General features: G+C 39.6%; 1 protein-coding gene across 1 annotated transcript in view; it reads left to right on the forward strand.

Moving 5' to 3' along the window:
- RFX8 (regulatory factor X8) overlaps nt 1-16,773 on the forward strand; it is a 73,418-nt gene that overhangs the window by 21,770 nt on the left and 34,875 nt on the right. The gene's annotated exons all lie outside the window — the stretch shown is intronic.

A 16,773-nucleotide genomic window follows, 5' to 3' on the forward strand; every position in this document is an offset into this window, starting at 1 on the left:
CCATTCTCTGTCGATAAGACCAGTTGGGATGGAGCAACCCATTATATTCAGCTCCCTTTGCTTCTGAAGCAAAGTATCTACTGGGAAGCAGATTTCAACTGCGCTAGCTCCCAAGTCCACTGGAAGAGCATTAGTCACCCCAGGCCAACTCCCTGGGTCAGGCACTGTCTAACAAATGAGAAGTGTTCATGACCAAGAGCCAGCAGCTGTGAGTGTCCTTTTCACTGTCTAATTAATTTGTACAGGAAGAGGGGTTAATTCCACAGAACACCAACCTCATCTGTGCACTGGGCTGGGATGTTACCCAACATTATATACGTGCACAGGGCTTGTTCTTATCCCTTCCTTGCAGGTTAGTGTCCTGTCCTCTGCAACAGTGCAATTGCTTATGTGATTTGGGGGCTGAGTTGGATCATTTCAGTAAGCAACACTGATCTAAATAAGCACATGCGATGGCACACCCAAGAGGTGAGCTGAAATGTGGTGGCACAGGTGAGGGCAGAAGCAAAGGGGCAAATTTCACAGTGTCATCCAAATATTGTATTTCTTTAAAAAAAATCCTTAGTTTATTGAATTACTGCCTATTTGTAGAACTGGCAGAACTTGGTCTATTCATCCAGGAAATTACATATTTGTTTATTTATGAGAGATGCTGACATCTAGAATAAGAGAAAAATTATGAAGCAATCACTTTCGAATTAATTTTGCGTGATGACGTGACTTTTCTGAAGTACTTTTGTCACCAGACATTACATTGTAAAAATATTATTGGTCATTTCAGATTATGTGGGAGTTTTGACTTTTTTGACTTTGATTGTGGTAACTTTAAACCCCCTTGACAAAGAAGATACTTCTTTTTTTATTGTTTTCCAATTTGCAGCAAAACAATCTGATCACAAAAGCTCCATTCCAGAATCTTTTAACTAGATTTGATCATGATTTGATCTTGGATTTCTTTCAAAACAGAACAAAAGATCTAAGAGTTTTTGTCTTGTGTTTTAATAGTAAATGCTATTTATGACCACTATCAGGAAAAATAAGGTCATCTGATGGTCACAGGAGAAGATCACTCAGCAACCTGCAGTGCTGCTATTAGTTGTTATCCCTTTTGGAAAGAAGTAACAAGTTGAGACTGAAGTTGAAATCCCAGCTGAAAAAGCTCTCTTTGAAGATGGCTGTGTAGCAGTACCACCATTCTACCCTTTTCATTACACCCTCATATTGTAACCACACAATCATTTGATTCCATCAAAAAGCGCAGCTTAACAAATCCATTTTCTGTATGCCACATGAGTTTTCATTGCTTATCCATTATATTTCTTATGTGTGGGGAAGGGGAGGGACATGTTTGACAAGCAGTGCCATGCCACTTCATAGATGCAGTGACAAATCCAGCTTGAAAATGTCCAATATGATGTATGAATGCTTTTTTTTTCTCTTTTCCTCAAGGACGGGTCCCAGGCATAAGAAGCCTGCTGAAGTTTGCTTTCACTCCAAAGTAGCAGGCACTGTATGGTTCCTACTGATTTGCTCTCTTTATGTCACTGCTTTTAAGGCCAGCTTTTCCCTTTCCCTGCTCCTTGGGGTACTGGAGCTACGGAACTGATTCTAGCCAGCCTTGCACATCACCAGCCCTACTGGAAGCAGCTGTGAAACCTGGTAGCTTTTGTTCTTCTCCCTGTCTCTTCTTCTCATGGGTGAAGGAGAACTGGCAGTACTGACCAGATCTCGCAATGCAATATTGGAGAAGAAATCTTGCCAGTGCCGTTCAAGCACATAGTAGCATCGTCAGCTCTGAGAACATAAGTTCTATCCAGCTAATGCTGAGCATCAAGATTTTAACACCTGAATGAATTAAAGAAGTTAGTCAGAAGCCATCTACAGGCTCATCTAATAGAAGCTGGATCCTAACTGTGTCCCAATCTGGATTCAGGACAAGACATAGGATTGAAACAGTTTTGATTTTAAGTCAGTCTAACCTAAGAAGCCCCAGTAAGCAGCATTTCTCCTGCAGCTGAGAATTCAATTACTCAGCAACCTTACGTTGGCATAGCCTTGAAGTCTGTCATATGATATAGCCCTGCATGGGAACGGTGTCAGGCTGTTCACAAGAGTCACAGGCTGGTCGCACCAACTTACACATATCGGTTTCCATCAGTGGTTTTTGAGCAGACATCCACTCCCCTCCTCCAGGAGTCTGTGCTGATACTGTCAGCAATGAGATGCTCTTACTCTATCTTAGGGAAGTAGCAAGAGTCCTGGCTGCACCAAAATAGTGTCAGCTGTTCCCCACAAGGTGCATCAACTGCTTATTGGTGTGAAACACACTTCTGTCATTCAGCCCTCCATTTTTTTTTGTTCCCCTGAAAAACAGTGCCCTTCACACCTTTATAAAGCTCCATATGTGGATACCACCATATTGGACTTGTATGTCAACAGCCCATTTAATTCTAACTCTCTACAACAGTATCATTGCCATCAGCTAATTCTGAGTCTTGAGAAAAGCAGATTGTTGTGATTTAACCCCAGCCAGCCACTAAGCCCCACACAGCCACTCGCTCACTATCCCCTGGTGGGATGGGAGGGAACTGGAAGGATAAAAGTGAGAAAACTCATGGGTTCATATAAAAACAGTTTAATAGGTAAAGCAAAAGCCACACATGCAAGCAAAGCAAAACAAGGGATTCATTCACTACTGGCCATGAGCAGGCAGGTGTTCAGCCACCTCCAGGAAAGCTGGGCTCCACTGTGTATAATGGTTACTTGGGAAGACAAATGCCATCATTCCAAAAGTCCCCTCTTTTCCTTCTTCTTCCCCCAGATTTATGTACTGAGCATGACATTATATGGTGTGGAATATCCCTTTGGTCAGTTCAGGTCAGCTATCCTAGCTGTGTCTCCTCCCAGTTCCTTGTTCACCCCCAGTCTCCTTGCTGGTGGAGTGATATGAGAAAGAGAAAAGGCCTTGATGCTGTGCAAGCCCTGCTCAGCAGTAGCTAAAGCATCCCTGTGTTATAAACACTGTTTGCAGCACAAACCCAAAACATAACCCCGTACTATTAACAGCTTCTATAATGAAAATACTTCTATACCAGTCCAAACCAGCACACAGGTGGAGATAGCTACGAGTCCTACAACAGAAAGATGTTACACTATTGTGTGAATGCAAGAACTCTAGGAACTTTCTAGTCTTTGGTTGAAGTTACCAAACCACAACTGGCACACTGGGTCAGCCGCTTGCAGGAGCTCCAGGGGCTCTTGACAGATGCCAAGCTCTTGCTTCCTAACACACCCCAGTTTCAGGACACTTCCTCCCTATTCTGGCAGATGATGACTTGTGCCCCATTATACAAGTTTTTGTCAACTCTTGTCTAGACTAAAGCAATGCCATGTATATGAGCAAGAAGTCATGAGCCCTTGGGAAATTCCAGCAAGTACAGAAGGCTGCAATTCTCCTTTTCACCAGCACAGACTAGGACAAGTACCCTATTTTAGTGTTTTCATGCAGTGCTGAGTCCAGCCCAAGTCTCTTGTTGCCAAAGCACTCAGTGGCCTGCGTCCCGAATTCACTTAAAGATCCTATGTGAAGACTGTGACAATCAGCTTTGCTCCTCACTTGAAAGAGAACTTCCCATAATGACAAACCTCACCCTATTGGAAATGAACTCTCCTGGAAACTATGACCACTACAAGCCTGGATCTTTTGTGCCAAGTGCAAGACCTCTGCTTTAAGCCTCACTTTGTCTACTGTACACAAACAGTGGCACATGGATTTAAAACAGAACTTCTGCCAAAACAAAGTAGTGCACTGCACATGTAACTTTCACCTTGGGGAAGGGACAGGACAGAAAACATGTCACTCATGCTACAGTTGTCATGATGTTCAGTGGGTGGCTGGGAAACCCATGACTACCAAACGGCTCTTTCAATAAAACACCCTGAAGAGCACAGTGGGTGCCCATGCAGCCTGTGCTTTGGTGTTTATGAAAGCCTAGATTTTGGAAACATTCATGTTTAGAAACATTTATGGTTATCACTTTGGGTCTTGTGAGCTTGACATAAGAATGCTCAAAGCGCGAAGAGTGATTTTAGTAAGCCGAGTTGTTCCTCTCATCCCTCATCTGCTGTAGGTGACTGCACAGCAGCCCTACCCAGGTGGAGAGCTGACCTTAGCAGCGGTCGGTGTTCCGAGCAGGGCTCAGGCAGACAGAAGTCAGCAGACCTCCAGTATCCAGCAGCCTTTCTGTGGATTAAAAGGAGGTAAGAACATGATGTTAACTGCCTTTCTGCACAAGCAGTAGCAACCTCTCTGATTTAGACCCTGGATATTCAGATCCATATTCAAATACTTGTGATGTTAAAGTGTGGTGACAAAACTTTTTTCACATGTGGTCCTGCATGCATCCATGCACATGTGACCAGAAGTCACAAGCAAATTTAACTACTTAAAATCTGAAAATTGTTTGCTGCAGGAAGAAGAACCCATTCAGAGATGTGGAAACAGTTTTAGATTGTTACCTAAAAGGAAAGTGCTGTTTTCTCTTTCTAAAACCCTGCATATCTGGCCCAGTCCTATGGAGACTACCAAAATACATCCTCATCCTTACTATTAAAGGAGAAGGGGCAGTTCTGAGAACTGATCGTAAAGTCATCAGGGTGTCATGTTTGCTGAATTAATTTCCTTTACTGAAAGCTGTAGTATCTTGTTCTGTAGGTAGATGGGCTTTGAATATGTAGTAAAGGAATAAAGGCCAGCATAATTTTTGACCAAAGAAGCACATACTTCCTGCCTCTTGATTTTTTAGTTTGTATTGTGTATTTTTCCTCCATGGTCTCAAAAGACAAATGTTGACTGAAGCCACAAATGTAGCTGAAATACTGGTTTTAGGATGCTGATTCCTCCATACTAGTTACTTTAATCAGCCAATTTGATGCATATAAACATGAGGGACAAACAGAGCCAAAAAAACATAAACCTTTTCAAGAACTCCAAAGGCTTGAGCAAGCAAAATGGCAGTCAAGTGTCATCGCCTTCAAATAATCTTTGAACTATAACCACCATGCAGAAAGATATATTTCATAGTATAAAATACAAACAGTGATATAAATGGCAGATAGGGACATGCAGAAGATGGCTTTTCCAGGAGTAGTTCTGTCCACAAATTGTTATACTTTGAGCTGTGCAATCTGTGCTTCACATATTTCATGACCAAGAAGGGCTAGATTTTATTGAGATACCTCCTGTATCTCCATCAAAAAGGAGGCCTTGACAGACAGAAGTAAACATTATCCTGTCACTAAAGCTGTTTAGTAAAGCTTGGATTATGCTAATGAAGAAAGATTGGCAGAATTTGTTAGTGTTGGGCTCAAGTTTGTCAGTCTTCTACCATCATAAGAGTGGACGATCTCCTCCAGCACAGCGGGGGTTACCAGGCTTCTTCACTACTTAGAACAGATTAGAAAAACTATTTAAGACTAAAGAAACCAGTTGAAGAATAAATGCCCTGGCAATAAGATGCTGAAGGTCAAATTCTGAGCATAGTCTATAGCTCTATTGTATTTGGATATCAAAGCAGATAGCTGGAGTATGCATGAGTATACATTTGTTCATTAATAAGGGGTTACTGTAGTACATTTTCTCCTGATCCTTTTTTGATCCTCAGCTCAGTACTTACACCCATGGTGAAGTCCCCAGAAACATTACGCTGATGTCAAACGATAAAATCACACTTAAATAAAGAAGATGAGGCTTTCCAAAGAGTTCCGTTTCCGTATGGGCTCATACATGAAACAATCCAAATCTTGCTGTGATCTCACTCATAAAACAGTGGCTAAACCCAGTCTCTAAGAGTTGCTGAGTTCTGTGTACTAACAAAAGGACACTTATAAGGACCTGATTAAAAAAAAAACAGGACAGGTCCCAGTTTCAGATGATCAGAAGTTAGCATAAGGGGCTGTGGTTAAAAGCCACGTTGGCCTTGCAGGATGACTAGCAGCACCCCTGATGGGGCAAGCGTTGAAAATGGCCACGGCACAGGCATTTTATCCTCTCTGCTTCAGAGGCACATGGACCATTCCTTTTGGGAAAATGTACAAATAGGTTGTTTTTCTCTGAGCTACAAAGCTTGTGATTAAACCACACTAGGCTGAAAATGTAAAAATCTCACAAGCCCGCAAAATGCTCCTCACTGTCACATGTAGAATTAGCAACCGCATTTATAAAGAGGGTTCAGACAGTATTGGATGTTGTGTGCGCTGATTATTTCTGCAATTTAACAAAACTTTCCAGGTCCTTATGCTTCAAGCCTCTCTGTTAGAGTTGAGAGCAAGTCTTTTACATCTGTGTTAAGCTGCAGAAAGGCCTTTCTATTTCAAGTGCTCAAGAAGACTTTCTTGTTTTTAAACAAACCTGGATATTGCATCTAACAGACAACACCACGTCTCTATTTATCCAGATATTTTTAATTTATTAGAAGCAGTCATCCATATTATTAGGTATTTTATAATTAAAATACATGAAAGAACAGGATTAACTGGCAGAACATGAGCGGGTACCTACTCAACAAAAGCAGACAGGGCAAAATACCTCATTTAATAATATTACTAATAATGAAAAATTATCTTAGATTTAACCATGCACATCTCATTTCCCAACCTTTTATCAAAGAGCTAAGGGTTTTTAGCGTGCACTAATAGTTAACAAATTTGGCTTCAGGAGACTGAAAGAGCTTTGTCATACGCATGCTCAAATGATCTTCCTTTCTTTCAAACTAGCAGACTGAATATTAACCTCTCTGTCATTAATGTGTTCATGCATCCTTTATTTGAGGTTCTTCCTAATTCCTTTGATTTCTCCCTGAAGGTGATAATCCACTCTCTAATTTGAGAGTCATGTATTACTGCATTGATTTTTGCATGAGCAAGAAGAGAACTGAATCAATCAATCAAACCTATGCAGAGTAACACTAAGCACAGTAACTCTAGCTTAAATCACATTTTCAGAATAGAATTAGTCCCAAAGAAACTTAGCATTTCAATAATAATTAATCACAACATTTTTTTAAAAAGTATTTTTATGCAGTTCTAAGACTGTGCTACATCGCTCACTGGAAATAAGAGCTGTAGTTGTGGTGTAGTTTGTTTTTGCTTTTGTTTTTTTTTTTTCCTGTTAAAATATGACATTACTCCAGCCATTGCATGTGCAATTTTAACCCAGGTAAGGAGACGATGTATAAGGAATAACTCTACAAAACTTTGCCAATGGATTCTGGTTTGTTTTATTGTGCTGTTTCAGTGTCTCGACTGAGCAGAGTAGCCCACTGTTTACAGGAGTTGCTCAGGAGAACGCTTACTGGAGGTTCTTGGTAATTCACAGAATCACAGAATGGTTGGGGTTGTAAGGGACCTCTGGAGATCATCTAGTCCAGCCCACCTGCTAAATCAGGCTCGCCAGAGTAGATCACACAGGAATCTGTCCAGGTGGGGTTTGAATGTCTCCAGAGAAGGTGAGTCCACAACCTCTCTGGGCAGCCTGTTCCAGTGCTCTGGCACCCTCAGAGTAAAGAAGTTCCTCATATTCAGATGGAACCTCCTGTGCTTCAGTCTGTGCCTGTTGCCCCTCATCCTATTGTTGGGCACCACTGAAAGGAGTCTGGTCCCATCCTCTTGACACCCACCCTTGAGATATTTATAAACATTGATGAGATCCCCTCTCAGCCTTCTTTTCTCCAGACTGAACAGACCCAGCTCACTCAGTCTCTCCTCATAAGAAAGATGCTCCAGACCCCTAATCATGTTCCTAGCCAGGTTTCAGCAATCTGTGGGAAAGGAGGTTTCGTCTTGATTTGGTTTTGTTGCATTACACTGCTTGTGTGCTGGGAACTGTAAATGAAGGAGGACAGCCCCAAGATGGAATGGGAAAGAGCGGGAAAAAATCATTTGAATGGCAAGGTGTAGTTGATGGTTTCAGAGATGGGAGATTCCCTCAGAAAAACTGGGTGGATATTTCCCTTCACCATGTCTTCCAATTAAAATTAAAATTAAAGAACGCGTGAGAGTCAACCAAAGGTCAGAGAAGGAAAAACTTGTGGATATTCCCCTCTCTGGAGCAGCTGAGGCTCAGTTGCAAGGCACTTCATGGTCCCTTAATGGTTCAGCTGCTGGAGTCCACAACTCCTGGGCAGTCTCTCCTCTTCCTCTCCACTCAGTGGGGAAGAAAACAAGAGGATGCTGATGCCTGGTGCGTCCTTCCAGGTCTCGTGTCAGTAGGGAGTCAGGTTATGGGTAGAGGTCCTTCCCATGCATTTCACGTGGGTAAATACAATATTAGCTGTGTGGAAAACAGCATCTGAGTTTTAGGTATGAAACAAGTGCTGTGTAGGCAAGTAATGTCACAGTAAGGTTGGCCCTACTTCTTAGTTACATATTTTTACTGATTGAGCTACATTTCTACATAGACCATGGCCATAACTGTGATGGTAACCTGCCATTAAGATGCAACATCTAAAAAAAAGACGTTCTGTGCTTTCTGGAATTTGTGAAGAGATGACTGTGCATAGATCAATGCCATGCCTACTGCAGTTTATGCAGAAGTTTATTAACTATTTGAATCCTTAAATACACTAATGCCTCTAAACAGTGTGAGTGATAAAATAGTTCCAGGGTAATTTCTGCGAAGAAAATGTTTGAAATTTGTTTTGTAGCTAAGAAATATGAAAAATATAAAATGACAAGATGACAGCTGCAGAAGCATGAAAAATTATCCTATAAGATTATCTGAAGTCGTTCATATAGATCACTTGACTATGATAACAAATTAAATCATGCTGTTTTCCAAGAGTCAATCATAGTTAAAATTGTATCACTTCCAAAACAAAATCTTTTTCACTCCCAATAATATGTTAGCATCTCTTCCAATTAAGAAAACAGTTTAAGATTTGATTTAAAAACATTTTTCTCTGTGGCCTCTAAGGCTTCAAATGATGGAAAAGATTTATGATTCTAACATTGCTGCACAGTTGAAAGGGGAATAATTGTCTACTTGATTATTTTCAAGATGGCAGTGAAAATACATTATAAATATTTGAAAATTTTATATATATACCAAAATTGAATATTTGAATTTTTAAAATATAACATAGTTTATGAATTTTAATTCAGAGGCTATACTATCCAATAACAGGAAACTCTAATGGATGAGTAATTACTGAACTTACTGCATAACATAGAAAAGAACTTCATGGATAAATTATCATTTCATCTTGAAAGCTGTATAGCTGAGGTTTTTCTAACTGATTTTCCTTATGTGTCAAAAACATTTCAGAATTACCAGATAGATTTCATTTTATCAGATTTGAATGCACTGAAACTTTGAGGCGTGTATGCACAAGATACTGGCCTCTGTATCTTAAAAGTGAAAAAATCATTAAATGTTGTCGAGGTTTTCTTTTTTATACAGCATGTTTGGAAAAATAGGTTTCTTTTGTGCAGCAGGTTAGGATTCGCCATTTGCAATTTTAAGGTTGTTAAAGCTGATGAATATGAAGATGATGAAGAGGCGTGACTTGTCTTCCACTGTATCCTAAAAGTTTGTTATAACAAGTTCTAAAAGTTTCAACTTAAAAATTTTAAATTCAAAACAATTTTTTTAATAGATTGAGGCTTAAAACATTTTTTTTTTTATTTACAAAAAGGTAAATTATTACAAGTAACAAGAGAAATTATTAGGTCACAAGTGTAGTTGTGTAAAAACTCATTTCAGTAAAACAGAAAAAAAAATTAATCAGTGGTATGTGTTTGCTCTTAAATATTTATCCCCACATCTTTATCTCAGCAAACATGATTCATTTATTTTCTCAAAAGAAAAAGGCCACCTTTGGGGGAAACAGTAAGCATTACTGCAGGTTAGAAACACGCTGCAAGGCTAAACCTCTGTCACACTCACGAGGAATACTGTAGACTGAGAAATTCTGAAGACCCATCTCACATTCCCAGAAAGATTTTATGAAGATTAGTCTGATGTGCCATCCCCACATCCTAGCTTTTTCCCATTTTCACATCTTCTGGAAGTTACTAAGTCTGGTCTAAACTCAGAAACAGCAGTAGAAAGTATATTTTCTTTTATGAACAAATTATGGCAAATTGCAGAAACTTGTTAAATATTGTTTCTGTCAAGACTGATCTTCAAAGGAAAATGAATTTCAACTACTACAGGTTAAATATTTTAATTGTTTTAGTTTAAAAAGTTTTAAAATCTGTGTTAAAAATAATCTCCTTGGATATATTGAAAATATTAAAACCTATAACAAAGCACTGTGAATTATCTATCTAAGGGCAGCAGGAGTGCATTTGAGAGAAAAATATGAGATACATTCTCTAAAGTATCTCTTAAAATGAAGCTTTGTCTATTATTTTTCCCATGGTTCTATTTTCTGTGATGAAAGGTCACACTACCCCTGGCTGCAGTCGCGATGAGGCTGCCAGAGCAGAGTGGCTGTTTGTTAAAGTTGCCCGGTTCCACATTAGATTTTAACATTCAGCGCTAGCATCATTCAAAAGTAAAGGGCAAAACCCATCTCTACGTTCTGAATTGCAGAGACACTGTGCTCTCCAGGTGGACTCCGGCTTAGTAGCTAAGCAACGCCATCCTGCATCTCTGACTCACATGCGCTGGTCCTTCCAGAGGATTTTCTTTGGCAAATTTTGCCTTGAATCACTTGTACATCTGCAGCTCATGTCTGCAATGTGCTTGTTGTAAAATGGTGAATTAATTACTTCAGTGAATAACTGTAGGTCTGCAGATAATCTCATTCATGAATTCTATAGCCCACATTGAAATTTTCAACTGGGAATGTATCTTCTGCAGTAAATCAAGTAATGTTAATTTATGCCCAATACATCTTTTGATCTATATTGATAGTTTTTTAAATTCACAAGTGTGAATGTTAATCAGCCCACTGACTCTAATATTGCCAAGTTTTGCTTTGCTTTATCCATGAGGATCATAACATTTAATTTGAATAAGTAATCAAAACAAAGTCAATTGAAAATCCTGAACTGCCTTTCGGTGACCCAACGTTTGAATTAAATGTTTTCTTCCCATGAGTATGTCACATGGGAATTTTCACAGACAAGTATTATGCTAGTAAAGCTTGCATGATCACATATTAATAGAAAATAAATATGAAAGGATTGCAACCACTGTTAAAATAAGTTCCTTTTTGAATACAAATTAATATTAGGGTATGTATTCACTCAGCTCTAGTCCGTGCTCACGTAAAACTCCAACAATACCAACCTGAGGGCCAGTCCCATGTTACAAACAGCACACAGTCGAAACAAGAAGTTTGCAATAGTGGAAACGTTTTATATAAGTCATCTGAGGAATGCTTAGCAGTAGGGAATGCATTTGTAAGTAATGGAGTGCAGTTCAAGACCAAGATCGCAAATCAGGACCATAAATCAAGGATGTTGACCAAATCAGAGACTCACCATGGCTGCTCGTACTCCAACCCCCCTAGAGGTCCTTCATGTCAGCAAGAACCTATGGGGTCAGAGTAACTGAATATGTCATAACTGAGTGTCCTTTGTTGGAAGGGACTCACAAGGATCATTGAGTCCATCTCCTGTCCCTGCATGTGACTACCCCACAGTTCACACCATACATATGCATAACCATGCAAGCTGCTCAAAGGAGGTTTCATATCAAATGTTTCACAGAGGCTGACTTTGCAATTTATTCAAATGGAAACAGAGAGTATAAATTAATATAGAAGACATCTTTTCATCCTAAACCATGTAAGTCTAATCTCATTTGCAAAACTGGGAAAAAGAAGCAAACTCTCATTCTACTGGAACAATTGTTCCGAACCTTTATTCAGCTTCATGTTTGCTGCTTGCTTCAGATCCAAACCAATCTGTGTGGGCCCACAACATCTATATCTATCCCAGCTGCACCAACTGGCCTAAGAAAAATATACTATTTCTCTTTATAAAGTTTGTCTTGGCTATATCTTTACTGCAGCTACAGCAATGCTACTGCTAGCAGCATAAATCAATGCTCTACTTATTTGAACAAAAGCCAAACATAGGCAAGTCATGGATGCTTCAGATGTAACTAAGAAAGAGACCATGCAACAATCATGGAATAAATTAGGTTGCCAGGGATGTCTGGAGGTTGTCTAGTCCATCTCCCTGCTCAAAGAGGGAGCCTGGTGGGTCTGAACAACTCAGGTGGGTCCTGAGACTTTCAGATTTCATTATTCCTACAGTGATTATGTGGTAATGCTTATTAAGTCTGATAGGGTGTTTTCTAATTTGTTGGTAGTCTCAGATACAAGTATTAAATGAAAATACCATTTAGGTAACTATAAGCAATGCATAAATCTTGCTATCTCTTGCTATGTTTTCTAGTCTGAAGGATAAAACAAGATTTGTAAAATAATGATAGGAATATAGGACTTGCAAATATGAAACTTGGAGAACAGTTATACAACAGTTTTAATCATATCACCTCTGACACTACCTGCATACAGTATTTCTTCGATGCGCCACTTTGGTCTAAGACATTCAAAAGGTGGGAAGATAAAACTACATCACTCATGTAACTCATGCTTTACCTTCAAAGAACTATTGAGGCAGGATTTTTATTTGTTATAATGAAAGTAATTCTCAGAGAAGATTAACTGTTAACTGCACCATCATTTAATTAAGACAAACGTATTATGCTGAAGCTTTCAACAAACATTTTCAAGAAAATTATTACTTGATCTAGCTATTTAAGCAAAACATTTTTTACCTGTCATTTTTAATTTAAAAAAAAAGAAAGAGAGAGAGAGAGAAAAACTATTATCTTCTTTCACAGTAAAATCTGTTTTTCTGTGGTGGAGGAGGGAGATGTTTTCTCTCTTTTCAAAATTTTTATAGCTGTTTTTTACCTTAAGCATATTTCAAAGCTGCCCTTCATGTCACGCTTCCTTCAAAACCAATTGATTGACTCTGTAAACAGTCCTGATGCACAAACACAGTCAAGGGTCATTTGCACGCGGTCTGCAGATCAGGCACAGGAGCTAATATCAGAGATGCTGTTTGATCCACCAGCCTCTGAGATAGATTAAGCTTTTCTGTGTGACTCCCCACTACTTTTATTGTAAAGAAAAAAATATTTTGTTTCTGTTCAAATGACTGTAACACGCAAAACCAGTATCACTATTTCAGAGTTTATAGCACAGCCAGCAGTAACGGAATGTCCTATTAAACAGAAAGTTAACTCCAGTTATACATCCAGGATGTAGAAAACAAAACAAAAAATACAAAAACAATGAATGGGGGAAGGACAATAAAATGCCACTTAGACTTGAAGGAACAAATACAGCATCTTCTGCCAAGCAGAAATGAAGCAGTTGCTTTCTCCTGCAAGCATTACCTCAGCCACTTCTAGACAGATAGGCTTTTATCCATATCTCCATCTTCATGACTCACCGCATAAATTGTTTGGCTGCCCTGAGTGGGTCTAGAGAGAGCGAAATATAAAGAGCAGGTGTCATCAGCACATGGTGGAAACCAGAGTCCTCAGCTCATAGTCACCCTCCTGAAGGCATTGCATGTACAGGGAGCACAAAGGGCAACCGGAGAGCCCTGTGGGAAGCGTTCACACCAGAGTCCTTCAGGACGAGAGGGACAGAGCTGCTCAGATAGCCCCTGCTTCCACTCGTGGCAGGAACAAAAGCAAAGAGCATGGAGATGCCTGGAAATGCTGTCATGGTACCCTCATTCTTCGTCCTAGTCAAAAAGAGATTAGTAGCCAACACTACCCTGGGCAACATCTAGAAATAATGTTGTACCAAGAGAGACTTAAGTGTTTCAGTTACTGTGTGGAAGGGACTTTCACCCAGTCTCCCCAACGGACACCCCAAAACTGTGTGATTTGAGATGGCGTAAGGACCAGAGTGATTGTCAGTGATTGTCCCCCATCTAAAGTCAGCAGACCCTAAGCCTTTCTAATGGCTTCACATATTTCAACAGATCTTAATCACGCAATGATTGCTTTATTTGAATCAGTTCACTCTAGTCTTGGCACATTCTGATTTACATACTATTTTGTGTTCCCAGCTCTGTCATTAATGTTTAATGCCTTAATTCAGCCATCAATCCCCACTCAGCAAAACGATTCAGCTAAGTACATATTTAAAGTTAAGCACATTCCTAAATGCTTTGCTGAAATGAAGTAGTCTTACATGCATGCTGACATGCTTTGCCAAACTGGGTTTTCATGCACAAAGGAGTTCACTTGCCATAGGCACTCGGGAGAGGAGTCTTCCTCCTGGGCATTTCTGTTGAAGTGTATGGCTCGTGAAGGACACAGAGCTTTCTGTAGCATCAAAGCATTATATTCAAGGAGAAGGTGGCTGCAATCCTGTTTTGGTTTGGTGGCTGCTCCAAATGCCATGACACAATCAGATATAATCCTTCATATTTTCTGAATTCTGTCACGTTGTTTTATTTTAAACTGAAGTTTGAAAGGTATCTACGACTCCAAAGATCTCTTTTCACAGTAAGCTCATCAGATTAATGCCTGATCATTATTCACATTATTCACATCTCAAGAGGAAGGAAAAAATCACTAAATCTTTGCACCAATGTCCCTGGTAGATAACTAGTAGAGATTTAAAAAAATAAAAATCAACAAAATATACAGATCGATTTCTCAAAACAGGATATTTACCTTCGTCCATGAGGACTCTTACTCCAACACTCACCAAATCATGTTAACTTTTTATACTGAAAATTTAATAGTATGTTGCTCCGGGGCTTAGTTTGTGGGTAGTGGGGAGGGATTTGGGCTTTTGTTTTTACTTTTCAATCTCTTTTACTAATTTCTTTCTACAGGACAATGAATGAAATAAATACCACAAAGGCCTTTTCAACTCCAGAGGAACATACAATTTATTACAGTCACATATTTCTGTTGCTGCTGGTAGTGGTGGAAGCATAGTAGATTCACTTGCTTTCATGACTGTTTTATACGTACTTGAGCATAAGTGCTTAAAAATCATATAAAGCACTTATTTTAAATATTTTAAGTACGTGAGAGATGTTAACACTTTACTGTTCCTTTACAAGACAGATGTCTCCAGCAAGAGCTCTTACATGGTCTGTTTACCTCACAAGATATCCAAATCTCACAAGGTATCCAAATCTCTTCTTGATTATGGGGAGCAGGGGCTGTGAGGGGAGAGTATAATTTGAAGAGGCAATTCCATGCTAAAGACACTTATTACCAGATTTTGGAGATGCCTGTTACCTCAAAGTTTGATTTAAATTTGTCCTAGTTATGGGTGAAAGATGCAGGAAAGACACTTCTTTAGCACATATTTTAATCAGTACAACCATACTCCCCATTTTAGGTTAAAATTTTATTCAGTCAATGTGCATGTGCATCAAATAGTCTTTCATTTTATGCAAGGAGGATGTCCATGACTGCAACAAACAGCTTTGCAACTTTCAGCTTCTGCAAGAATAAAAGCTTACTACAGTTTGACCTAGTGTACATCCACCCAGTCCTATCCCACAGGATTAAATTGAAGAAATAGATTTCAGGTTTTCAGTCAAATTCTGCGAGCAGCTTGGTATTTAAAATCAGAATCCTCCTCTCCCTACCCCCAAAAGTTTTACATTAGTTTGTAAGCTTAAAGAGACGTCTTCTGAAATCTAGAAAAACCCTAATCAAATAACAGTGTCAAGATCTGAACAGCACACAGATCTGTCTAGCTTGTTATTGTGATCTGGAAATTGAGCAAGAGGCATTCTGTGACCTACTTTATAGCTCTAAGCCGTGGACACTAACTGGACTGCTTCTTTGTGCAGCATTTGCTTCTCCTCATTAAAACTTTTCTGAGTAGTAGGCATTGTCCTGGGACTTTGTGATCTGTGTGACTCCCTTTGCTTTCAGTCTGTCACCACAGAAGTAGTCCATTTGTAATTTTTCAGTTTTAGATGATTTGTCAAAGTTTTTTTGTGTGTTTTTCTTGTTTGGTTTAGTTTGGTTTGTGTGTGTGTGGTTTTGTTATTGTTGTTGTTAGTTGTTTTGGGGTTTTTTGTTGGGTTTTGTGGTTTTGTTTGTTGGTTTTGTTTGTTTGCTTGTTTGTTTTTCCTGCTAAGGCATCTTTGGGCCTAGGGAGCTTCACAAACTTTGTGAAGTTGCAGATAGGCCCAGAAAGCCAGTTGTTGGCCATGAGCCTTGAGAACTATGACCAAGACTGAGAGGCACATGCAAACATGTAAGCGAGCCAGTTGTTGGAAACTGGAAATAAGGCTTCCTCTTCCCCAGGAACACAAAGTGGAAGGCGCTGCTGTGCCTGTGGTGTGAACAGGCACACCTGAGTCAGCAGGGAGTGTGCCAGGTATGGGCATGGCTACAAACTCATAGGGACAGCCCATTCTTCAACATCTTCTGGAATCACAGAATCATGGAATGTCCTGAGTTGAAAGGGACTCACAAGGATCATCAAGTTCAACTCCTGTTCCTGCATATGACAACCCCACAGTTCACACCATGTGTCTGAGAGTATTGTCCAGTCTCTTCTTGAACACTGTCAGGCTTGGGGCCACGACTGCCTCCCTGGAAAATCCACCTCAGAAGATCTGTAAGTGCTTACATGGCAAAGCCACATAGTTCTTATGACTGCTGCAATATGACGGCCAATGGCTCTTACAACAGCCATTTTAAAACAACTTGAGTAAGAGTTCACTGTGCAGTATTTGCAGGAGTATTTG

This window comes from Patagioenas fasciata, chromosome 1 (assembly GCF_037038585.1).
Source record: "Patagioenas fasciata isolate bPatFas1 chromosome 1, bPatFas1.hap1, whole genome shotgun sequence".
Lineage (NCBI taxonomy): Eukaryota > Metazoa > Chordata > Aves > Columbiformes > Columbidae > Patagioenas > Patagioenas fasciata.